Source organism: Odocoileus virginianus, chromosome 16, assembly GCF_023699985.2.
Source record: "Odocoileus virginianus isolate 20LAN1187 ecotype Illinois chromosome 16, Ovbor_1.2, whole genome shotgun sequence".
Taxonomy (NCBI): Eukaryota; Metazoa; Chordata; class Mammalia; order Artiodactyla; family Cervidae; genus Odocoileus; species Odocoileus virginianus.
In genome coordinates this window covers 30,720,755-30,748,333 of record NC_069689.1, presented here as the reverse complement: position 1 = coordinate 30,748,333, position 27,579 = coordinate 30,720,755, and the positions used below count along the sequence as shown (strand labels likewise).

General features: G+C 38.1%; 1 protein-coding gene across 1 annotated transcript in view; it reads right to left on the bottom strand.

The window, feature by feature from the left end:
* EGLN3 (egl-9 family hypoxia inducible factor 3) overlaps positions 1 to 21,236 on the bottom strand; it is a 392,726-nt gene extending 371,490 nt beyond the window's left edge. The window contains exon 1 of the mRNA XM_070478037.1: positions 21,142 to 21,236. The gene's annotated coding sequence lies outside the window, so the exon portion shown is untranslated. The remainder of the gene's footprint in view (positions 1 to 21,141) is intronic.
* Between the last annotated feature and the right edge of the window lie 6,343 nt (positions 21,237 to 27,579).

The window sequence follows — 27,579 nt, the reverse complement described above, 5'->3', positions numbered from 1 at the left end:
TTGATTTTGCTTATGGGTGTATGTGTAGATATTCAGTCACACTTTTTATTGTTGTTATAAAGTTCTGCCTCTACATTGGGCTTTTGCAGTTCTTGGAGTTTTCCTTTTTCTTCCTTTTTTCTATCTTCTTCCATTTTTTTTTTCTTTTCTCTTTTTTATAGTTTTAATTTTTAATTTTTTTAAACCTACTATATTTTTTCTACATTTATTCCTTTCTTTGCATTTCCTACTGTTCTCTTCCCCTTGCAGTTAACATTTAATGTATATAAATCTTCTTCACCTACCTCTATTTAACTGTGCATATCTATTCTTTCTTTCTTTTCTTTCTTTCCTTTCCTCTCAACATATTTGTTAGTTTTGTTTTCATTGCTTTATTTCCCACTTGACACGTTGCTCTAGTTTTGTTTTGCAATTTGTGCTTTAGTTTGTTTTGTTCTTAATGGGTAAATGTAATTTTTTATTTCCTTTGTTTGGTGAGTGAATTTACTATATTTGTGTTGGACTGTTTTGACTTTGCTCATGGGTAGATATGTATATATATATATATTCCATTATTTTAATTATTATTTGCCTGATTTTGTAATTTCCATTTATCTGGGGGTCATCTTTGGCTTCTCATTTTTGGATATTTGTCTTAATCTCACTTAATGCCATAACAAACCACTTGTTCCTGGCCAGAGATCAAGCCCTTAGCATTTGGAGTGGGAGCACTGACTCCAAGACCCTAGACTCCCAGAGAACTAACCCTCGGGAGTATCAAACAGTGAGGACTCACACAAAGGAAACCACCTGAATACAAGCCCCAGCTTCACCCAATCACCAGTAGCACCTGTGCAGGATGCCTCATCTAAACAACAAACAAAACAAAATTATAAACCCAATCATCAGCAGACAGGATTATCACCTCACTCACCCTTGCCCATCAGAGGAAAAACAAACAAAAACTCAGCACAAATCTCACCACAAACCACTGGACCAACCTTCAGTTCAGTTCAGTTGCTCAGTCGTGTCCGACTCTTTTCGACCACATGAATCGCAGCACGCCAGGCCTCCCTGTCCATCACAAACTCCCAGAGTTTACTCAAACTCACGTCCATTGAGTCAGTGATGCCATCCAGCCATCTCATCCTCTGTCGTCCCCTTCTTCTCCTGCCCCCAATCCCTCCAAGCATCAGGGTCTTTTCCAATGAGTCAACTCTTCGCATAAGGTGGCCAAAGTACTGGAAGTTCAGCTTCAACATCAGTCCTTCCAATGAACACCCAGGACTGATCTCCTTCAGGATGAACTGGTTGGATCTCCTTGCAGTCCAAGGGACTCTCAAGAGTCTTCTCCAACAACACAGTTCAAAAGCATCAATTCTTTGGCGCTCAGCTTTCTTCACCTTCCAACTCTCACATCCATGCATGACCACTGGAAAAACCATAGCCTTGACTAGACGGACCTCTGTTGGCAAAGTAATGTCTCTGCTTTGTAATATGCTATCTAGGTTGGTCATAACTTTCCTTCCAAGGAGTAAGCGTCTTTTAATTTCATGGCTGCAGTCACCATCTGCAGTGATCTGTTTCCCCATCTATTTCCCATGAAGTGATGGAACCAGATGCCATGATCTTAGTTTTCTGATTGTTGAACTTTAAGCCAACTTTTTCACTCTCCTCTTTCACTTTCATCAAGAGGCTTTTTAGTTCCTCTTCACTTTCTGCCATAAGGGTGGTGTCATCTGCATATCTGAAGTTATTGATATCCCTCCCGGCAATCTTGATTCCAGCTTGTGCTTCATCCAGCCCAGCGTTTCTCATGATGTACTCTGCATATAAGTTAAATAAGCAGGGTGACAATACAGCCTTGACGTACTCCTTTTCCTATTTGGAACCAGTCTGTTGTACCACGTCCAGTTCTAACTGTTGCTTCCTGACCTGCATATAGATTTCTCAAGAGGCAGGTCAGGTGGTCTGGTATTCCCATCTCTTTCAGAATTTTCCACAGTTTATTGTGATCCACACAGTCAAAGGCTTTGGCGTAGTCAGTAAAGCAGAAATAGATGTTTTTCTGGAACTCTCTTGCTTTTTCAATGATCTAGCGAATGTTGGAAATTTGATCTCTGGTTCCTCTGCCTTTCCTAAAACCAGCCTGAACATCTGGAATTTCACAGTTCACGTATTGCTGAAGCCTGGCTTGGAGAATTTTGAGCATTACTTTACTAGCGTGTGAGATGAGTGCAGTTGTGCAGTAGTTTGAGCATTCTTTGGCATTGCCTTTCTTTGGGATTGGAATGAAAACTGACCTTTTCCAGTCCTCTGGCCACTGCTGAGTTTTCCAAATTTGCTGGCATATTGCATGCAGCACTTTCACAGCATCATCTTTTAGGATTTGAAAGAGCTCATCTGGAATTCCATCACATCCACTAGCTTTGTTCGTAGTGATGCTTTCTAAGGCCCACTTGACTTCACATTCCAGGATGTTTGGCTCTAGGTGAGTGATCACACCATCATGAGTATCTGGGTCATGAAGATCTTTTTTGTACAGTTCTTCTGTGTATTCTTGCCACATCTTCTTAATATCTTCTGCTTCTGTTAGGTCCATACCATTTCTGTCCTTTATCGATCCCATCTTTACATGAAATGTTCCTTTGGTATCTCTAATTTTCTTGAAGATATCTCTAGTCTTTCCCATTCTGTTGTTTTCCTCTATTTCTTTGCATTGATCGCTGAGGAAGGCTTTCTTATCTCTCCTGGCTATTCGTTGGAGCTCTGCATTCAATAGGGAATATCTTCCTTTTCTCCTTTGCTTTTTGCTTCTCTTCTTTTCACAGCTATTTGTAAGGCCTCCTCAGACAACCGTTTTGCCCTTTGCATTTCTTTTCCACGGGGATGGTCTTGATCTCTGTCTCCTGTACAATGTCACAAACCTCTGTCCATAGTTCATCAGGCGCTCTGTCTATCAGATCTAGTCCCTTAAATCTATTTCTCACTTCCACTGTATAGCCATAAGGGATTTGATATAGATCATACCTGAATGGTCTAGTGGTTTTCCCTACTTTCTTCAGTTTAAGTCTGAATTTGGCAATAAGGAGTTCATGATCTGAGCCACAATCAGCTCCCGGTCTTGTTTTTCCTTACTGTATAGAGCTTCTCCATCTTTGGCTGCAAAGAATATAATCAATCTGATTTCGGTGTTGACCATCTGGTGATGTCCATGTGCAGAGTCTTCTCTTGTGTTGTTGGAAGAGGCTGTTTGCTTAGGAGGGCAGAAACCAAAAGGAAGAAAGAACACAACCTTGAACCCTGGGAAAAGGAGACCTCAAGCACAAAGAGTCCCATACAGGATAAACCCAAGACACATATTAATGAAACTAACCAAGACTAAACACAAAGAATATTAAAAGCAGCGAGGGAGAAGAAACAAGTAACATACAAGGGAAACCCTGTACACTTAACAGCTGATCTTTCAGCTGAAACTCTACAGACCAGAAGAGAATGTCAGGATATATTTAAAGTACTGAAAGGGAAAAATCTACAATCAAGATTATCATACCCGGCAAGGATCTCATTCAAAATTGATGGAGAAATAAAAAGCTTTTCAGACAAGCAAAAGTTAAGAAAATTCAGTACCACCAAACCAGCTTTACAACAAATGTTAAACAGACTTATATAGTCAAGAAATACAAGAGAAGAAAAAAGATCTACAAAATCAACCCCAAACAATTAAGATAATGGCAACAGGAACATATATATCAATAATTGCTTTAAATGTTATTGGATTAAATGCTCCCACCAAAAGACACAGACTGGCTGAATGGATATAAAAACAAGACCCATATTTATGCTGTCTATAAGAAACCCACTTCATACCTTAAAACACATATAAACTGAAAGTGAGAGGATGGAAAAAATATATTCCATGCTAATGGGAAGTAAAAGAAAGTTGGAGGAGCAATCCTCATATTAGAGAAAAGAGACCTTAAAATCAAGAAGATTATAAGAGATAAGGAAGGGCACTACATAATCAAGGGATCAATCCAAGAGGAAGACATAACAATTGTAAATATCTATGCACCTAACATAGGAGCACTTTAATACATAAGACAAACACTAACAGATATAAAAGGAGAAATTGACAGTAACACAATAATAGTAGGAGATTTGAACACCCCACTCACACCAATGGACAGATCATCAAAACAGAAAATTAATAAGGAAACACAAGTCTTAAATGATACATTAGATGAGATGGATCTCATTGATATCTTCAGGACATTCCATCCAAAGGCAGAAGAATACACCTTCTTCTCAAGTGCACATGGAACATTCTCCAGGATAGACCACATCATGGGTCACAAATCAAACCTCAGTAAATTTAAGAAAATTGACATTGTATCAAGCATCTTCACTGATCACAACACTATAAGTCTAGATATCAGTTACAAGGAAAAAAAGTGTAAGAAACACAAACACGTGGAGATTAAACAACATGTTTCTAAATAACCAACAGGTTACTGAAGAAATCAAAAGGGAAATTAAAAAATTTCTAGAAACAAATGACAATGAAAACATGATAACTCAATACCTATGGGATGCAGCAAAAGCAGTTCTAAGAGGGAAGTTTATAACAATACAATCCTTCCTCCAGAAACAAGAAAAACATCAAATAGACAACCTAACTTTACACATAAAATAACTGGAAAAACAACAACAACAACAACAACAAAAACTGGTAGAAGGAAAAAAATCATAAAGATCTGAGCAGAAATGAATGAGAAAAAAAAGGAATGAAAAAGAGGTAAAAGAAATAATAATAAAGATTAATAAAACTAAAAGCTGGTTCTTTGAGAAGATAAACAAAATTGACAAACCTTTAGCCAGTCTCATCAAGAAAAAAAGAGAGAAGAATCAAATCAACAAAGTTAGAAATGAAAAAGGAGAGGTTACAACAGACAAGGCAGAAACACAAAGAATTATAAGAGACTAGTATGAACAACTATATGGCAATAAAATGGATAACTTGGAAGAAATGGATGGATTCTTAGAAATGTGTAATCTTCCAAGAATGAATCAGAAGGAAATAGAAATTATGAACAACCCAATTACAAGCACTGAAATTGAAACTGTGATCAAAAACCACCCAAAACAAAAGCCCAGGACCAGACGGCTTCACAGAATTCTATCAAACATTTAGAAAAGGGATAATGCCTATCCTTCTAAAACTCTTTCAAAAAATTGCAGAGGAAGGAACACTTCCAAACTCATTCTATGAGGCCACCATCACCCTGATACCAAAACCAGACAAGGACAACACACACACAAAAAAAACTACAGGCCAATATCACTGATGAACATAGATGCAAAAATCTTCAACAAAATTTTAGCAAATAGAATTCAGCAACACATTAGAAAGCTTATACACCATGATCAAGTTGGGTTTATTCCAGGGATGCAAGGATTCTTCAACATAAACAAATCAATCAGTGTGATACACCATATCAACAAATTGAAAGATAAAAACCATATGATCATCTCAACAGATGCAGAAAAAGCCTTTGACAAAATTCAGTACCCAATTATGATTCAAACTCTTCAAAAAATAGGCATAGAAGGAACCTCCCTCAACATGGTAAAGGCCATGTATGATAAGCCTACAGAAAACATTATTCTCAATGGTGAAAAACTGAAAGCATTCCCCCTAAGATCAGCAACAAGACAAGGGTGTCCACTTTCACCACTATTATTCAACATAGTTCTGGAAGTCCTAGCTACAGCAATTAGAGAAGGAAAAGAAATAAAAGAAATCCAGATCAGAAAAGAAGTAAAGCTCTCACTCGTTGCAGATGACATGATACTGTACATAGAAAACTAAAGCTAATCAGTGAATTTAGCAAAGTTGTAGGATACAAAATCAATACACAGAAATCATTTGCTTTTCTATATACTAACAATGAAAAATCAGAGAGAGAATGAATCCCATTCACCATTGCAACAAAAAGAATTAAATACCTAGGAATAAACTTACCTAAGGAGACAAAAGAACTGTACACAAAAAAATTATAAGACATTGATGAAAGAAATCAAAGATGACATAAACAGATGGGGAGATATTCCATGTTCCTGGGTAGGAAGAATCAATATTGTGAAAATGGCTATCCTACCAAACACAATCTACAGATTCAATGCTATCCCTATCAAATTACCAATGGCATTTTTCACAGAATTAGAACAAAAAAATCTCACAATTCATATGGAAACACAAAAGTCCCCAAATAGCCAAAGCTGTCTTGAGAAAGAAGAATGGAGCTGGAGGATCAACCTTCCTGGCTTCAGATTATCCTACAAAGCTATAGTCATCAAGACAGTATGGTACTGGCACAAAAACAGAAATATAAACCAATGGGACAAGATAGAAAGCCCAGAAAGAAACCCATGCACCTATGGGTACCTTATTTTTGGCAAGGAGGCAAGAATATACAACAGGGCAAAGACAGCCTCTTCAATAAATGGTGCTGAGAAAACTGGACAGCTACGTGTAAAAGAATGAAATTAGATCACTTCCTAACACCATACACAAAGATAAACTCAAAATGGATTAAAGACCTAAATGTAAGACCAGAAACTATAAAACTCTTAGAAGAAAACATAGGCAGAACACACAATGACATAAATCAAAGCAAGTTCCTCTATGACTCACCTCCTAGAGTAATGGAAATAAAAACAAAAGTAAACAAGTGGGACCTGATTAGACTTAAAAGCTTTCACACAGCAAAGGAAACTATAATCAAGGTGAAAAGACAATCCTCAGAATGGGAGGAAATAATAGCAAATGAAACAACTGACAAAGGATTAATTTCCAAAATATATAAGCAGCTCATACAACTCAATGCCAGAAAAACAAACAACCCAATCAAAAAGTGGGGGAAAGGCTTAAACAGACATTTCTCCAAAGAAGACATACAGATGGCTAACAAACACATGAAAAGATGCTCAACATCACTCATTATCAGGGAAATGCAAATCAAAACCACAATGAGATATCACCTCACACCAGTCAGGAATGGCCATCATCAAAAAGTCTACAGACAATAAATGCTGGAGAGGGTGTGGAGAAAAGGGAACACTCTTGCACTGTTGGTGGGAATGTAAATTGATACAGCCACTGTGGAAGACAGTATGGAGATTCCTTTAAAAAACCACCATATGACCTAGCAATCCCACTCCTAGGCCTATACCCTGAGGAAACCAAAACTGAAAAAGACATGTATGCCACTGTTCATTGCAGCACTATTTACAATAGCTAGAACATGGAAGCAACCTAGATGTCCATCAACAGATAAATGGATAAAGAAGTTGTGGTACATAAACACAATGTAATATTACTCAGCCATAAAAAGGAACACACTTAAGTCAGTTCTGATGAGGTAGATGAACCTAGAGCCTATTATACAGAGTGAACTGAGTCAGAGAGAGAAAGATAAATTTTGTACTCTAACACACATATACGGAATCTAGAAAAATGATACTGAAGAATTTATTTACAGGGCAGCAATGGAGAAACAGACATAGAGAATAGACTTATGGACATGGGGAGAGGGGAGGAGAGGGTGAGATGTATGGAAAGAGTAACATGGAAACTTACATTACCATATGTAAAATGGACAGCTGATGGGAATTTGCTGTATGGCTCAGGAAACTCAAACAGGGGTTCTGTATTAACCTAGAGGGGTGGGATGGGGAGGGAGATGGGAGGGAGATTCAAAAGGGAGGGGATACATGTATGCCTATGGCTGATTCATGTTAAGGTTTGACAAAAAACAACCAAATTCTGTAAAGTAATTATCCTTCAATAAAAAAAGAAAAAGAGAAAAAAATAAAGATCAATAAAGCACCTACTGAGACTTTGACCACTCCCAGACACTATTATCAGACCTTGGTGCTTTCCCAGGAGCCAAAGAAGCACCTAAACAGACTAGATACAGGAAACTCCAGTTTGGATCATTCACATTTGGAAGAAAACATGGTACCTCAGGCCTCTCCACATCTAAGCACATTTCTAGAAGTAGCTTCAGCAAAGAAACCAGCCAGATACAAAGAAAAATATCATATCAAGGGCCACATTTTGGTCTTGCTACACAGATTTAACATATGTGTCATCTTGGAATAATTATATAACCTCTTTAGGTCTCAGTTTCCTCATCTGGACAATGTGGGATTTATACCTCTAATAATTTACCTTCCCAAACTTGCTGAAATTATTAAATGAAATAATGTATATAACTTGCATTTTAGTTATAAATCAGTATATGAATGTCAATTATTAAATCAGAAAGACAACAGAGGCAGATACTGGCTTTGCCTCTTCATGGATGTGTGACTCTTGGGGAAGCTTACTTAAACATTCTGTGCCTCCATTTAATCTTCAAAGTCCAGTTTGGCATGCCAGATTTTAAAAATGTATCACAAACCAGGACTTCCCTAGTGGTCCCATGGTTAAGAATTATCTGCCAATACAGGGGACATGAGTTTGACACCTGGCCCGGGAAGATTCCACACACCACAGAGCAACTAAAACCCTGCACCACAACTACTGAAGCCTGAGTTCCCTAGAGCCCATGCTCTGCAACAGAAGAAGCCACCACAAATGAGAAGCCCACGCACCACAACTAGAGAGTAGAACCTGCTAATAGCAACTAGAGAAAGCCCATGCACAGCAATGAAGATCCAACACAGCCAAAAGTAAATAAATATCACAGATCAGCAGTTAAAAGCAAAAATGCCAAACCATTCATCAAGAGAAAATAAATGCATGTTGTAAGCACTATGGGATAGACTTACTGGTGTGGTTTTCATTTAAAATATTAAGCCAAACATGGGATGGCTAATAGAGTAAAATATATCTTCCATACAGTGACTGAATACTCATTGGAAGGACTGATGTTGAGGCTAAAGCTCTAGTACTTTAGCCACCTGATACGAACAGCCAACTCATTGAAAAAGACCCTGATGCTGGGAAAGATTAAAGGCAGATGGAGAATAGGATGACAGAGGATGAGATGGTTGGATGGCATCACTGATTCAATGGACATGAACTTGGGCAAACTTTGGGAGATGGTGAGGGATAGGGAAGCGGGGCATGCTGCAGCCCATGAGGTCACAAAGAGTCAAATGCAACTTGGCAATTAAATGACAACAGTGGATGAGTAGGGGTCTGGAACCAGACTTCTGGATTTAAATCCTAATCCCTCCTTTGAACAGTTGTGTGATCTAGTGCAGAATACCTAACTTCTGACCTCTATTTCCTCATCTCTAAGATGAAAGTAATGATATTATCTACCTCATAGGGTTGTTGTAAAGATTAAATGACTCAATGCTCTGAAAACAGTATGTAAAAACATAATAAGAATTAGTAAATTTTAGCTACTACTCTTCATCTCAGTCATTTTATGTCTGCTGTATAAAAGCTCAACTCCAGTGTCAACACTATGACAGCACACCTCAAGAGGGTGTGAACATATATATTACTCAGAATTGAGATTTATTAAGGCACATGGCAGGACTCTCAAGCAGGTACAAAACTGCCTGAGAGAACAAGGAAAGAAAACAAATCTTGATTTTTACTGAGTTTCACTGTGTTTGGGGAGGGGAAGCGTAGCCTAGGATGTGTGTTCCCAGCCACCCATGCCAAAGAAGCCTGCACTTTCTTATCAACTTTCCCAGATGTCTGGCACAAAGGGAAGAGGGACAGGAAAGGCTTAGAAACTGTCAGAAGTTAAATAGTATCAAAAAATGGTTAGACTCCTCATTTTAACATCATAAAGATCCTTTATATTTCTTGTTAGCATACAACTAAAGCACATAGAAAAGATTTTGTCAGTGGTCACCTTTGTAAATTCTATTACTAGTTTTAATAGTTTTTTAGCTAATACTTATGGGTTTTTAGAATAGACAATTACTCTAACTATAAATAATAAGAATTTTCCATTTCTAAAAATTTAATTCAATAAAATTCAGGTTACAAAGTTAATATACAGAAATTTGTTGCATGTCTATACACTAACAAGTACTGAACTCAATATGTCAGCAAATTTGGATAACTCAGCAGTGGCCACAGGACTGGAAAAGGTAAGTTTTCACTGAAATCCCAAAGAAGGGCAATGCCAAAGAATGTTTAAACTACAGTGAGTACAACTGAGCTCATTTCACATGCTAGCAAGGTTATGCTCAAAATCTTTCAAGTTAGGTTTCAGCAGTACATAACCAAGAACTTCCAGATGTACAAGCTGGGTTTAGAAAAGGCAGAGGAACCAGAAATCAAATTTCCAACATTCGTTGGATCATGGAGAATCAAGGGAATTCCAGAAGAATTTCTACTTCTTTGATTAACTAAAGCCTTTGACTGTGTGGATCACAACAAACTATGGAAAATTCTAAAGAGATGATAATACCAGACTACCTTACCTGACACCTGAGAAACCTGTATTCAGGTCAAGAAGCAACAGTTAGGACCTTACATGGAACAACCAACTGGTTCAAAAATTAGGAAAGGAAAACATCAAAGTTGTATATTGTCATCCTGCTTACTTAACTTACATGCAGATATATCATGCAAAATGCTGGGCTAGATGAATCACAAGCTGGAATCAAGATTGTTGGGAGAAATATCAATAACCTCAGATAGGCAGATGACATCATTTTAATGGCAGAAAGTGAAGAGGAACCAAAAAGCCGCTTGATGAGAATGAAAGAGGAGGGTGAAAAAGCTGGCTTGAAACTTGAATATTCAAGAAACTAAGATCATGGCATCTAGTCCTATTACTTCATTGCAAATAGAAGGGGGAAAGTGGAGGCAGTGACAGATTTTCTTTTCTTGGGCTCCAAAATTACTGAGGATGGTGACGGCAGCCATGAAATTTAAAAAGGCTTGCTTCTTGGAAGGAAAGCCATGACAAAGCTAGACAGCATATTAAAAAGCAGAGACATCACTTTGCTGATAAACATTGACATACAGTCAAAGCTATGGTTTTCTCAGTAGTCTTTTACAGATGTGAGAGTTGGACCATGGAGAAAGCTGAGCACCGAAGAATTGAAACTTTCAAATTGTGGTGCTGGAAAAGACTCTTGAGAGTCCCTTGGACTACGAGATCAAACTAGTCAATCCTAATGGAAATCAACCGTGAATATCCATTGGAAGGTCTGATGCTGAAGCTGAATCTCCAACATTTTGGCCACCTGATTCAAAGAGCCGACTCATTGGAAAAGACCCTGATGCTGGGAAAGATTGAAAGCAAAAGGAGAAGCGGGCAACAGAGGATGAGATGGCTAAATAGCATCACCAACTCAATGGACATAAATGTGAGTGAAATCCAGGAGACAGTGGAGGACAGAGGAGCCTGGCATGCTATAGTCCATGGGACAGCAAAGAGTCGGACACAACTTAACAACTGAACAATAATAATAACAAACTATCAGAAAGAGAAATTAAGAAAACAATCCCATTTATAATTGCATCAAAAATAATAAAATACCTAGAAATCAATCTAATCAAAAAAGTAAAAGAGTTAGTTGTATTCTAAAAACCATAAGACATTGATGAAAGAAACTGATACACAATTTAAAAAATATACCATGCTCATGGATTGAAATAATTAAAATTGCTAAAACCATACCACTTAAGGCAATCTACAGATTCAATGAAACCCCTATCAAAATATGAAAGCCATTTTCCACAAAACTAGAACAAAGACTCTTGAGAGTCCCTTGGACTGCAAGGAGATCCAACCAGTCCATCCTAAAGGAGATCAGTCCTGGGTGTTCATTGGAAGGACTGATGTTGAAGCTGAAACTCCAATATTTTGGCCACTTGATGCAAAGAGCTGACTCACTGGAAAAGACCCTGATGGTGGGAAAGATTGAGGGCAGGAGGAGAAGGGGACAACAGAGGATGAGATGGTTGGATGGCATCACCAACTCAATGGACATGGGTTTGGGTAAACTCCAGGTGTTGGTGATGGACAGGGAGGCCTGGCGTGCTGCGGTTCATGGGGTCGCAAAGAGTCCGACATGACTGAGTGACTGAACTGAACTGAGAACAATTCTAAAATTTGTATGAAAACACAAAAGACCCTGAGTAGCCAAAGCAATCTGGGAAAAGAAGTACAAAGCTGGAGTTATCATAATCCTTGATTTCAAACTATGCTATAAAACTACAGTAATCAAAACAATATGACACTGGCACAGAATCAGACATAAATCAGTAGAACAGAATAGCGAGTCCAGAAATGAACCTAAGTTTACATGGTCAATACCCTATTACAAAGGAGGCAGGAATATACAATGGGGGAAAGATAGCCTCTTTAATCAATGGTATTGGGAAGCTGGATAGCTGCATGCAAAAGAATCAAACTGGGCTAGTTTCTTACACAATATACAAAAATAAACTCAAAATGGTTTACCAACTTAAATTTAAGACCTGACCATAAAACTTCAGAAGAAAACAGGGAATACATTATTAGACACTGGTCATAGCAATATTTTGGGGGTTCTGTCTCCTCAGACAACTGAAACAAAAGCAAACATAAATAAATGGGACTATATAAAACTGAAAAACTTTGCACAGTGGAGCAAACTATCAACACAACAAAAAGACAACCTACCAAATGGGAGACAATATTTGAAATGATGTGATCAATAAGGGGTTAATAACTAAAATATATAAACAGCTCAAACAACTCAATATCAAAAAGCAAACAACACAATTAAAAACTGGGCAGAAGATCTGAATAGATATTTTCCCAAAGAAGACATAAGATGGCCAACAGGCACATGAAAAGATGTTCAATATTGCTAGTCTGCAGAGAAATGCAAATCAAATCCATAATGAGATATCACCACACACCTGTCAGAATGATTATCATCAAAAAGACCACAAACAACAAATGTTGACAAGGATGTGGAGAATAGGGAACCCTCATGCACTCTTGGTGGGTAAAATGGTACAGTCACTGTGGTAAACAGTACAGAAGCTCCTCAAAAAATTACAATATAACTTCCATATGATCCAGCAATTCCCTTTCTGGATGTTTAATCCAAAGATAAAAAAGACATATACAACCCAATGTTCATAGCAGCATTATTCACATTAGCCAGGACATGGAAACAACCCAAGTGTCCATCAGCAAATGAATGGACAGAGTTCACACACACACATACTCACTCACATATCACAATGGAATACTACTCAGCCAGAAAAAAAATAAAATTTTGACATTTGCAATAACATGGATAGACCTAGAGGATATTATGCTAAGTGAAATAGGTCAGACAGAGAAAGAAAAATAATGTATATTATCACATATTTAGAATCTAAAAAGTAAAACAAACTAGTGAATATAACAGAAAAGCAACAGACTCACAGATATAGAAACAAACTAGTGGTTACCAGTGGGAGAGGGAAGGAGAGGGAACAAGATAGGGGTAGAGGATTAAGAAGTAGAGACTACCATGTGTAAAATAATAAGCTACAAGGATATATTATACAGCACAGGGAATATAACCAATATTTTATAATAACTCTAATGGAATATAATCTGTAAAACTTTTGAAACACTATGTTGTACACCTGAAAACTAATATTGTAAATGAACAATACCTCAATTTTTTTTTAAATGGCAAAGGTATTTATATAAAACTAAAATTTTATGATAATAAATAAAACAGATGTTAGAGATGTCTGACAATTCTTAGGAGTGAAATGGTTGAAAAGAAGTTCAGAAGCCAAGCTCAGATTATGATATATCTATGCATTCATGTGCAGAGTAGTGTATAAACCTGAAATTTTAACAAAAATTTCCAAAGGTCATTCTGGGGATATCAGCACACTTAATGGAATGGCAAGCACTATTATGGCAAGGAAATTCCATGCTTTGTCCACAGAAAATGGCAAATGAATGGAACATAATGACACTAACCAAGAAATAATTCACCTGTATGGAAATACACAAAACTGACAGAGGAAAGTGATAAAATAAGAATTCCAGGGTGAGGATAAATTAGAGGGACATAGATACAATATTTTGATGGAGAGTTTGGAATACTGCAGAATTCTTAAAAGAAATAATTAAACTAAGAGAGATCTAATAGAGTAAGTTAATTTAATAATAACTTTGAAAAAATAACTTCAAAATAAACTAAAATTTGTATATATTAATTAATAAGCAAGCCATGAAGATTTACAGCATAAGGAATATGGCCAATAATATTATAATAACTTTGTACAGGAATGGGGGTTACTAGACTTATTGTGGTGATCATTCTATAATGTACACAAATGTCAAATCACTATATAGGAGACTTTCCTTGTGGTCCAGTGGTAAGAATTGGTCTTCCAATGTAGAGGATGTGGGTTCTATCCCTGGTGGGGGAACTAAGATCCCACATGCCACAGGGCATCTAAGCCTGCATATCACAACAAAGATCCCACAAGCCTCCCTCAAGCAAGACCCGATGCAGCCAAATAAATAAATATCTAATATATATATAAATAAATACCTTTTAAAAATCACTATGTAGAACACCTGAAGCTAACATACATTGTGCTTTATTTTTATATTTATATTTAAATTATATCTCAATTTTTTAATTATTTATTTATAAATAAATGAGGGAAAAAAGAATGATCTTAGTTTGAGATTGACTTTTTATACCATATTACAATGCACAAAGTAAATAAATGTCCAATAATATTCACTTGAACAAGAAATATTCTATTTATTTATGTAAAATTTCCATCTATTCTTTCAGTTTATTAATAGATATTACTAGAAACAAATACTAATTTGTATTCTCTTTGTGAAGTATATCAGGATAGACTTACATTTTAAAAATTTGTTATGATCTTGAATTTAGAATTTTCCATAAACGAATAGTTTCTTTGTTCAAGTGAATATTATTGGACATAGAATATGGGAAACTTGGACTTAAATCTTAGCTCATTTTATACACTAGAGCCAAAATTTAAGACCCTAGCATATTATTCACTAGGACCAAAATTGAAGAGAATTTTCTTCTTTGTACCATATTTCAGGTGAGGGGAGAGCTAAAGGAGCAATTTATTTTAGATCTTTGTATAATCTATCATGGGATCCAAGTAAAAGTTTCTAATTTTTCATTTCGAACTATTCTAGGACTCACTTGAAAGATGTTCATTCAGATTCTTACAGCCTGCATAAAAGTATTCTAAAAATTTTACTCCTTCTCAGTCCACAGTATTTTAAAAGCTACCAGCAATTTGTCTTAGCTTTTCTGTTTAACATAAAAGAGGCCACTTCAGTCAACATAAATGTCATGAAAGTGAACTGAGGACAGATACAATTTCCTGAAGGCCAGTTGAAGTCCATAGTATATGGCAGATTTTTAATCAGAAAGGTTGCTTAAAAGTGTCCTTTCTAAAATAATGGAGGCAATTCTCCAAAAGCCCCCACATATTCAGTCAGCCCCCTCCCCTTCCTGCTCCCCATGGCCTTTAATCCTCTAGAGTTCCCTCAACTTCTCTGAAATGTGAAGAGGCTGGGAAGGTTTATTCCTCTGCCTAGGAATAAATGTTCAGGACAAATGTGGTTACATGCAAATGCTTATAGCACCTTCAGTGGTTTTGTGATGGTTAGTTTCATGTGTCACCTTGACTGGGCTAAGCCTTAGGGGGATCCCAGGGGTCCCCAAACTCCAGGATCTAATGCCTGATGATCTGAGGTGGAGCTGATGTAATCATAACAGAAATTAAGTGCATATAAATGTAATGCAGTTGAATCATCCCCAAACCATCGCCCCCTCCAACTCCTGGTCTGTGAAAAAATTGTCTTCCATGAAACCAGTCCCTGGTGCCAAAAAAACTGGGGACCACTGGACTAAGGAATGTCCAGATAGCTAATAAAACATTATTTCTGGGTGTGTCTGTAAGGGTGTTTTCAGAAGATATTAACATTTGATTTGGTAGACTAAGGAATCCAGTCCACTGAGGGTCTAAATAGAACAAAAAGGCAGAGGAAGGATGAATTTGCTCTTTCTGCTACAGCTGGGGTGTCCATCTTCTCCTGCCCTCAGACACTTGCTTCCCAGGTTCTCAGTCCCTAGGGTTTGGACTAGAACTATACTTATTTCCTTGGGCCTCCAGGTTATAGAAGGCAGATCATGGGATCTCTCAGCCTCCATGATCATGTGAGTCAACACGTCATAATAAATCTCTTTACATATATGTATATATACATATATATATATATATATATATACACACATATATATATATGTATATTTATCCTAATGGTTCTGTTTCTCTGGAGAACCCTGACTAAATACAGAGTTCTCGAGCAAAAAATATCTGACCACCTAAACTGAAGAATAAACATAAATAGGGGCCAATCAAGGCAATCAAATTCAGTTTCTTACTTCACAGTTCTCTTGGCAAGGAGATTTAGAATAATCTTGCTCTCTGCCTACACAGTTTCTTTTTCTCCACATTAAAAATATGGGTAAATCTTAAACTCTTTTGTAAAGACATTCTTAATTATAATAAGATGAAATAAAGTGTGTATAACACTGAATCTTCTGATGCTCAGCAGTAGGGAAAACAGCATCAATAAGGGGTGATTTTGGTGCAGAGAATCTGACTCATTTTTTAATACACATGGAGAGAACAGGGGCAAAATCTCAAAACCCAGGACTCATTGAAAGCCTGCATCACATAGCACCCTAAGCAAAGGCTCCAGAGCAAATGCCAGGATACAAATCCCAGCTCTACTACTTCCTAGCTGTGGATCCCGGAGAAAGTTATGTAACGTGATAGCATTGCACTGTTCGTCAAAATCAAGTTATACTGATTTATTCATTAGATTGATATTATTCATCATTTGCCCCTCCAAACTTGTTCTCCACCCTTCACACCCTAATCTATGCCTGAGGAGGCTGACTTGTATAGCTTGCATCAATGGACACCCTTGCCGCTCCATCAGTAAGAGACACTGGAGGAAACTAGAGCACGGGAAAACGTAAAACACATGAATTTATTCTCCCTGGGTTGTCAATAGTTGCACTCCTCTACTTAAGGCGGTAGACCCTGTTGGGTAGCCCTCCTTGGCGGCCATGGTTGGCAGAGAGTTCTCTCTGATAGAAGTGGATCTCAAGAGTTTCTGGTAGCCATTTCCAGCTCAAGCACAGGAGTAGCAACTGAGTCCCTTTAAACCTGCCCACACCTTTTTAAATCATCTCGTTATCAATCTCCCCTTAACTTCCCCATCTGTGCCATCTGACTCTGACTGATACACTGGTTTTTCTCTACTTCCTGTTATGCGGGAGGATTGCAGCCAAGGTTCTCCTGCCTTCCTAGGATCAATTCCAAGCTCACGGCAACGGAGGGCGGTTGGACCTGTCTTTGCTCTCCCTTCAACGTTCCCTTTGCCCTGAGCAGCAGTGGCTTCTCGTCCAGACTCAGTCCAGCAACTGATTCAAATAAAACCCCCAGAAGCCAGGATGATGGGAAAACAACATTTGAAGTAAAATTCTCCAAAATATTCAGCTTGGCTGTCATGAGGGTCAGGGATGGAGCAGGGGCTAGTAAGAGCCTCAAATTTCCAGTAATGTGTATAGAAAATGAATATGAGGCTCAGGGAAGTTCAATAACTTACTAAAAATCACATGGCTAGTAAATGATGGCGCACCAGAGTTGGATCACAGAACTGGCTGACTTTAAAGTAACACAGGGCTCATGGTGGGCTGGGATTAAAGGACTCAGAAGACATCTACCAAATATTAATTGTCAGGGGACTCAACTATTTGGTAAACCGTAACACTTTTTTAGTTAGGATGTTTTCAGCAGAAAACCCAAGTATCAAGGCTTAAATACATAAGTCTGAGGTGACGCAGCTGCAGCATGGGGCACTTGTGGCTCAATGTCAGGGTCTGTCTGTGTTCTACCTTTGGGTGCTTCTCCTGGCTTCCTTCCTTGTGATCAGAAGAAATAGTCACCAAGGACCAAATCCTCACAGAGCAACATTCAGAGCAGAAAAGAAACCTCCCAGGTGCGACCCTTCTTAGGAGGGAGAAAATCTTCTGAAGTTTCACAAGAGGTGTCCTCTTATATCTCATTGGCCAGTGTTGGACTTGATGCCCACTCCTGAGCCACTCACTGGCACATGTGAATGGATCACTAGGATTGACTTGGATTATTCATTCATTCTCTCCCTGGAGCTAGAAAGGGCCCCACTATCTCTGGGGCATATGGCCACCCAGTACCTTAGCAAACTGGAGATCTTTGGCAGGGAAGGGATGGAGTGCTGTTGATGGGCATACAACACTGTTACTATATCACTACCTTCTTCCAAAGAGGTCCCAGTTACTTGCCTTAATTTCCCTGGACTTTGTGTACTGTTGATATCTGAGACGTTGAGTTCTCAGAGAGAACAGAAAAAGTCATCCAATGCGTTTCTCATAACTAACAGTGATGAGTCAACTATGTAACGAAGCAACAATGAAACTAAATGAAAGGGACAAGAAAAAATTATAATCAAACATGAATTTTTTTAAGAAGCTATAGTAAAGCACGCAGAACACAAGCTATTGGAAGGGCTAAGAGGCGCTAAACCCAAAAAAGAGCTGAAATTCCCACATACATCTATGTAGACTCTATGCCTACAGGACAGGCATGGGAGAAAAACACTTCTCAGGATCCATATAGTCTGTCCAGGTGTGGTCTGCTCAGTATAAGCCAGATAAAAAATGTGAACATATAGAAAGCAAGAAAAACATGAAGCTATTTTATATTACAATTATATTCAATTAAATTCAATAAGTGCTAAGCATCTACTAAGCCCGTCAATATTTCAAATAATACTCAGGAGCACCAGGTGTGAATCAGCAAGGTTTCTGCCTTCAAGGAGCTTATGATGAATATATCACAGACTTACGGATAAAATTCATTTTAAGCAAATTGGTTTCCTCAATGGACTTGCGGTGAATTTAATATGGCTAAATGACTTTGGGGAATTGATCTTCAACAAATTGATCTGCTGCCCATGTGAGCAACTAACTTCGAAATGTCATAAGTGGTATGAAAAGAATACAAATTAGTTGCTTTGGGAGCTGAAAGGTGGGAGCAAAGAATTTCTAAAGGGACAGTTGAGTGGATCTTGAGGCATGAGTAGGAGTTTAACAGATCTGGAGGGGACAGAAATTGTGTGACACAGAGTGTAGTACCCAGGCTTGTTTTCTAATATCAAATCCCAAGGTTCAAGCAGACACTGTCCCCATGCTCCCTCACATTCACAAAAAAAAAGTATTCTCGTTCCTACTGAATTTTCAGAAATGACTGTTATAGTTGGCCAAAAACAAGGCCTGCCAAACTAACCCAGCCATCTTCTTTTCAATGCTTCCATGAGACCCACTGTTTGCTTCCCTGTTTGCCAACCTAGACCTGGCCTATTTGCTCCCACCCCCAACAAAGTCAAGAGAACACAGCTGGCAATCACAGACACTTGAGAATGTTCTTCAGACTATCAACCCCTGCCCAGGCCAATCAAAGACCATAAAATTGCAAAATCTAATTATTCCCTCATTTCCCCAGTTCGAGGAAAGCCCTTCTTGAGCCACATCTGGGATTCCTCTTCCCAGTTGTTCTGGTCATAAAACAATTATCTCTTAAAGGGAACAGGTCCTTTAAAGAGAACCAGTCCACTCTTAAAGTCATTCAAATAAAAGTTTGGTCTCTGTGGCCTTTTATCAGAGGAGGTACATGGCAACCAAATTTGCTAACCAGATTTCTGAATATCTGGCAGTCCATCATGTCACTCAAGTGCATCATTTTTTTTTCTAAATGCTTTTTTTTTTCTCTTTCTCTGTTTCTCTCTACATTGGAGCCTCCACCCATGAAATTGAAAGATTTCTAGTAGAAATTCCTTTGTAGCATCAGCTTTGGAAATATGGATTATAGTATTCTGTGAAAAACATTTATTACCCTGAACTGTGACTCAGACATTGTTGCATTTCTGGGGTTATAGATTTTCTTTCAGCTAAACCAAGGCTCTAAGTCACAGTGACAGTTGTAATGTGTGTAATACCACAGTACCAGATTCTATTACACACATATTTTTGCTAGAGGTTTACGATGTTAAAAATATTTCTTCTTTTTTCCAATACCTTTCTGTACCTGTTGTGTAAATATATTAGAACCTATAACACCAAAGTCAATTTCCAGATGAAATGTGCACAACAACAGCAGTTTGTCCTTTAAAGAAAAAAAAGGGGAATGCTGCATACAAGCTAATGATATTCAAGTACAATATTGAATTGTAATAAAAGATGAATGAGAAAAAGTGTGTGTCATTGTGAGGGATGGAGAAGGTTACAGAAAGCTGAGGCCATGAAAGGATTTATCATGGATGTTGCTGCAGGCATTGTGTTGAAAAATCTGCAGACCTATTTGCAAGTGTATTTTATGGGAAAATAGAGCAGTCTACTGAGGGAAGAATTTCTGAAGATTATCTTTTATACAAGATTAAGATAAAACTTAAGAAATATGTGAGAGAAATCTCAACCAGTTCTCGAGGGAGTGGAACTTCAAATTCATCAGTAGGTCCTGACAATTGCATAAATGCAGGAAGAGGTCTTGTTGAAGTGCCATTGGTTCTGTAATTTTTCAAGGTAAGTGAAAAAAGACACACGTGGAGAAATGAAGTGGACTTAATTAGCACACCCACTTGCAAAGCTGTAATCCTTTAGAGAGTCATGCCAACAAATCCTTCCACTTTTCTTTAGAATCCAAATTTTATTTAACATACACAACAGTTCTCCTGAGTATCTAACCATATTTCTCTTTCTCCTAGAAGAATCCAGTGTGACTAATTCTTTTATAGGGGGAAGAAATCTGATGGCAGTTGACTTAAATCATCTAAGGCAGAGAGTGAAAATATAGCAAAACCAGAGATATTTTTAAATGCCTTCTTTTGACTAAGTTTTAATGTCTTATACTTTTCTATCTTCTGCTTAATAATACAATTCAAAATTAACTGAGTTTCACTTGATCTTCTATATTTATGTACAAGTGGTGAAAGATAAGATGCTCTAAAGGAGACAGAAGGAGAACTAGAAGACAGATCAGCCCAGTTAGCACCATACCTCTCCATGAGTGATGACGTCCACCTCAGATTTGTTCTCCTCAGTGACAGAAAGAGCAATTATGATGTTGTCCAATTTCAGTTCACTCAGTGATTACTGAAAGAAAATTTTGAGAGTTTTAGGGTTTCTGTGGTGTTTAGTTTTGAGTTTTTGGCAGGGAGGGGTGGAGGATGTTGAAATCTAGTATCTCACTGTCTTGTTTCAAATGTAAGTCTAGAATTTACTAAAAAGAAAAATATTAAAATTTCTGTAATAACAATCTAGTGTCACCAAAATATTTGTACCCTTTAATCTAGTCATTCTACTTCTGTGAATCTCTTCACAGAAAATGAACCAACATACAAAGACTCAAGTGCATATATTTATTAATATATGCAAGGCTATTTCCAATAAAAAGGAGGCAATAACTCTTTTAGTTACCAACTCAATAGCCAAATTCATCTTCTTAGCTCCTTAGTAGTTTACTTAGATGGCAGTGGCCAAATCTGAGAGGGAAATCATAATTAGTCCAAGAACTGGCATGAGACCAGTTCTGGAGAAGCAGATGTAACAGAAAGTATCCTTAGAGGGATTTCCAAAGTAGAATTACTAAATCAAAGACATAAATATTGTTAAAGCTCTTAAAACTTGGCAAAGTTTTCCTCTTCTCCCCCCCTTCCCCACCCCAAAAAGGCACATATTTTTTTAAATCTCTTTTTTATTTGCCCCCTTGTTTCTGGCATTGGTTTCAAGTATGTAGGGACATTAACCTACGTGGTTTGGAACCATGGCAGCCATCTTGAAACTATTATAGAAAATCCTGATGAACCACAGAGATACCAATTTACCACCCGGATTAACCCTAGGACCACCTATGTTCAGACTGCATTTCAAATCACTCTAAATGAAATACATCTGTGTAAAAAGATATAACAGCTTTTCAAAATGGTGCTTATGAAGCTTTTTGACAAGATGGGAAAGTTGATGATATAACACTAAGTAAATGAATAGCAGGTTACAAATCTGAATGCATAATACATTATCAGCCATGTACAAATACATATAGAAGAAATTGGAAATAAACAACACAAAATGTTAAGAATATTAGTCTCTGAATGGTGGCATCGTAAGCCATTTATCTCTCTGCTTCTTTGTGTTTTTCTATATTTTCCAAATTTTATACAATCAGTATACAGTCATCACTTGGTACCCTCAGTCCTAGTCTTGGTTCTAGGACCTTGGCAGAAAGCAGCATCTGCAGATGCTCAAGTCCCTTATATAAAATGATTTAGTACTTATATTGCATCTACCATCAGAAGACAGAAAGTCAAACAGAAAAGATTCCTGTGAGTTGAGAGAATTAAATTGAGAAATTATATAAAAACTCAAAAATAACACCCAGGGTAAATATGGCCAAGTATCATTTTCTAGCCTAAGGGCATACATTCTGAACATGTTCAAAGCTCTCATTTACTTTGTAAAAGAGGAGGAAAAATTTTTTAATTAAGTACAATCCCTGATAATCAAATTATCTAATATCAGCAGTAATAGAACTATCAGAAATTTTTCTTTTAGAAACATAAAACAGATTTTATTAATTTCACAAAGGTAACTCTTATTCTTTGTAAAACATAGCAAAGCAAGAATCTCAAACAAAACAGAATATATTGTAGAAGTGAAAGCTTCCCACGACACCTGACTTTGAATGTAACCACTGAAATTAAAAGATGCATGCTCCTTGGAAGAAAAGCTATGACAAATCTAGACAGCATGCTGAAAAGCAGATATATCACTTAGCCAACAAAGGTCCATATAGTCAAAACTATGGTTTTTCCAGTAGTCACGTATGGATGTGAGAGGTGGACCATAAAGAAGGATGAGCACCAAAGAATTGATGCTTTCAAACTGCAGTGCTGGATAACACTCTTGAGAGTCCCTTGGATAGCAAGGAAATCAAACCAGTTGATTCTAAAGGAAATCAACCATGAATATTCATTGGAAGGATTGACGCTAAAGCTGAAGCTCCCATACTGTGGCCAACTGATGCAAAGAGCCAACTCATTGGAAAAGACTCTGATGCTGGAAAAGATTGAGGGCAGGAAGAGAAAGGGATGACAGAGGATGAGATGGCTGGACGGCATCATCAACCCAATGGGCATGAGTCTGAGCAAACTCTGGGAGACAGTGAAGGACAGGAAGCCTGGTGTGCTACAGTCCATGGGGTTGCAAATAGTCGGACATGGCTTAGTGACTAAACAACAACTGCCACTGTTAACAGGTCAGTGTGCATTTTCCCAAACATTCTGCTAGGGCATATGCAAACTTTTTAAACAAACATGAGCTGTTACTATGTAAGCTTTTACAAAAGTTGCCCTTTTTTCTCCTTGGCATTATGTTGTGGACATTTTTTTCTCTCTGTATATAAGATGACCTCATTCTTTGTAATGGCAGCATGGTGTTCTATTGAATGGGAGTACCACAATTTATTTAATGGACATTATGATTGTTTAGAATTTTTTTCTGCTACTGAGGTTTGAAGGAGCCTATCAATAATACTCTGCTCTCCATTTACCTATTGTATTACAGAATAACTGAAAGATAAAGACACAGGTTTCAGATATAGAAATATCATTTTCATTACTGATTAAGCGGATTCTGAAGAATGTGGCTTAGGTGTGAGAATCTAATGCATTTACTAATAAGATACCCACAGTCATCATAATCTAACTTAAACCTCAAAACTACCGGTTGCCCCACAAGATCAAAAGGAGATGAGAGCTCATGCAGCTCAATTCCAGAAAAATAAACGACCCAATCAAAAAATGGGCCAAAGAACTAAACAGATGTTTCTTTAAAGAAGATGTGCAGATGGCCAACAAACACATGAAAAGATGCTCAACATCACTCATTATCAGGGAAATGCAAATTAAAACCACGATGAGGTACTATCTCACGCCGGTCAGAATGGCTGCTATCAAAAAGTCTACAAACAATAAATGCTGGAGAGGGTACAGAGAAAAGGGAACCCTTTTACACTGTTGGTGTGAATGCAAACTAGTACAGCCACTATGGAGAACAGTGTGGAGATTCCTTAAAAAACTGGAAAAAAAAACAACTGGAAATAGAACTGCCATGTGACCCAGAAATCCCACTGCTGTGCATACACACCAAGGAAACCAGAACTGAAAGAGACACATGTACCCCAATGTTCATCACAACACTGTTTATAATAGCTAGGACATGAAAGCAACCTAGATGTCCATTGGCAGGTGAATGGTAAGAAAGCTGTAGTACATATACACAATGGAATATTACTCAGCCATTAAAAAGAATGCATTTGAATCAGTTTTAATGAGGTGGATGAAACTGGAGCCTATTATACAGAGTGAAGTAAGTCAGAAAGAAAAACACCAATACAGTATATTAACGCATATATATGGAATTTAGAAAGATGGTAATGATGACCCTATATGCGAGACAGCAAAAGAGCCACAGATGTAAAGAACAGACTTTTGGACTCTGTGGGAGAAGGCGAGGGTGGGATGATTTGAGAGAATAGCATTGAAACATGTATATTACCATATGTGAAATAGATCACCAGTCCAAGCTCGATTCATGAGACAGGGTGCTCAGGGCTGAAGCACTGGGATGACCCTGAGGGATGGGATGGGGAGGGAGGTGGGAGGGGGGATCAGGATGGGGGACACATGTACACCCATGGCTGATTCATGTCAATGTATGGCAAAAACCACTACAATATTGTAAAGTAATTAGCCTCCAATTAAAATTAATTAATTTAAAAAAAAAAAAGATGAGACTACAACCTCGCTGACGGTGGCTGGAGCCAAGCAAGGGGAGAGGGTGGAAGGGGCCAAACAGAAATGCTCAGCATTTTATACCAAACACAGAAATAAAAACCTTCACTCCTTCCCAGGGTTGACATAAGTGAGGACATGGGGCAAAAGGCCAGGTACACTAGTCTGGGAAAGGTCCCTCTACAGGTAAACATGAGGCCAGGTGACAGGATGCCTCTGCTTTCACTGTTCCAAGCTATTAAAATGACAGTGACTATCTTTTTACAAATAAATTTATGCTATTATTTGAGTTTCGCTATAGGATAAATTCCTAGATATCCAGATAAAAAGTGTGCCTATTTAAAATCTAGAAAAGTATTCCAAAATCCCCTCCAAAAAGGGGGAATCAATTCACACTCCCACCAACAGAGTATGAGTGTTCATTTTGCCCCTCCTAGCCAACTACCCTCAGTATTTTTAAATTTATCAATGTATTATATAACAGATTGTTGTCATTTTCATGCCTTTGACTACAATGAAGTTGAACACTTTTTCATAAAATTTACTGGGCACTCATGTTTATTCTTTCGTGGCTGCCTACTCAGGAATGTGCACTTGTTTTTCTAGTAGTGATATTCTCTTGTTTGCACTTTTCACCCTCTCTTGCCCAGTCTTCTTGCAAACAGCTGTACAGATTTATTGAAATGTCCAGATGGCATTATAGGTAGTACCTCCATGAATGAATTCAGGTTTTCCTGGAAATACAAGCCAAGCAATATTCTTTGGCTTTGATAAAACTACATTCTAGTCAAGTTATTTAAACGATATGGACAGGAATCTAATATTAAATGCCAAAGTGTTACTGGGAATTAAGAGGTCACATTTGAGGTATAGCTCTGTCATTTAATAATCTGGGTTACCTGGGGTAATCCACTAAATCTCTCTAAATTCTATAGGCTTCTTCTATCAGATGGCAGTAGAATGAAAATAACTAGGTCCTTTTATAGCAGCAGGACCCTGTGTACAAAAATGTACAAAGACAAAAGTCAGAATGACTCTGTGCAAAGTCAAAATGGGAGACCCCTAAACCCTAACTACATGGCCTCCAGCCTGTCCCGTGTGGTAGCCTCTGATATATTCCCCATGGAATGCGTACAACCCCAGTAGGCCCAGCTCAAAATAGCCCTAGGACAGGTTTCATAATCTGTGAGGCTCATGTCGAATGAAAATGTGGCCTGGAGGTCCAGTGGTTAAGACTCCAAACTCCCAATGCAGGGGGCACGGGTTTGATCCCTGGTCAGGAAACTAAGATTCCACATGACACACAGTGTGGCCAGAAAGAAAGAAAGAAAAAAAATGTGGGGCCATTTGTTTAACAATTATTAAGAAGTTCAATGCCAACACAGGTCCATATAGTCAAAACTATGGTGTTTCCAGTAGTCATGTATGGATGTGAGAGTGACCATAAAGAAGGCTGAGTGCCAAAGAATTGATACTTTTGAACTATAGCGTTGGAGAAGAGTCTTGAGAGTCCTTTGGAGATCAAACCAGTCAATCCTAAAGGAAATCAATCCTGAATATTCATTGGAAGGACTGATGTGGAAGCTCCAATACTTTGGCCACCTGATGCAAAGGGCTGACTCATTGGAAAAGACCCTGATGGCTGGGAAAGATTGAAGGCAGGAGGAGAAGGGGACGACAGAGGATGAGATGGTTGGATAGCATCACTGACTCAGTGGACATGAGTTTGAGCAAGCTCTGGGAGATGGTGAAGGACAGGAAAGCCTGGCATGCTGCAGTCTATGGGGCTGGAAACAGTTGGACATGACTGACCAACAAAGAATTTCAATATGGTTATAGCAGAGCATTAAACTAAGTGCATCATGCAACCTTGTACTACTACATGGGAAGCTGGGCTGAGTATCACCGCTGCTGGGTCTAAAGGTGCATTGGGCCCAGACTGTGTGGAGCAGCGATGCCCAAGGCACGTCAGGTATGGGCACGAATGAGGGGAAGTTAAGTGGACCCCAGCATCAGAAGGACTGAGAGCAGGCAGTGAACTGTAGGAAACCTGGGTCCTGACTTGTTAGGGAGTTAAGTAAACTATCCTGTCCATGTCACATTGTTGTTTCATCGTCCAGGAGCCTTCAGTCAATCTCCTTTAAATGGACTCCAGTTATGCTTCGTACTTTTTTTTCTAATAATTGTTTCTTTACTTAATTTTTGTGGTACAGGGTCTACTCTTCAGTTGCAGTGCATGGACTTATGGCGGTGGCCTCTATTGCTGCAGACCAGCTCTAGGTGAATTAATGGAACAGTGTTTTTTAGAATTATATTTGTGAACATAACTTTCAGAATTTATGTTAGGTAATCACTTGGCCCAAAGAATGACTCACACAGGCTATTATAGCAAATGACTTCACTCTTAGTGAACAAAGATATACCTGGCATTACTGTGGATAAACTTTTGCTTATATTTGAGATTAGTTTTTTAGAACAGATCCCCAGAAGTAAGAATACTGGGTCAAAGGTTTTTTGGGGTTTTTTTTTAATGTAAGGCTCTTAACATTGGGTTGGCCAAGATGTTTGTTCAGGGTTTTCCATATGATGTTACAGGAAACCCTGAAGGAAATCTTTGGCCAATGTATATTTTCTATCTGCTTCC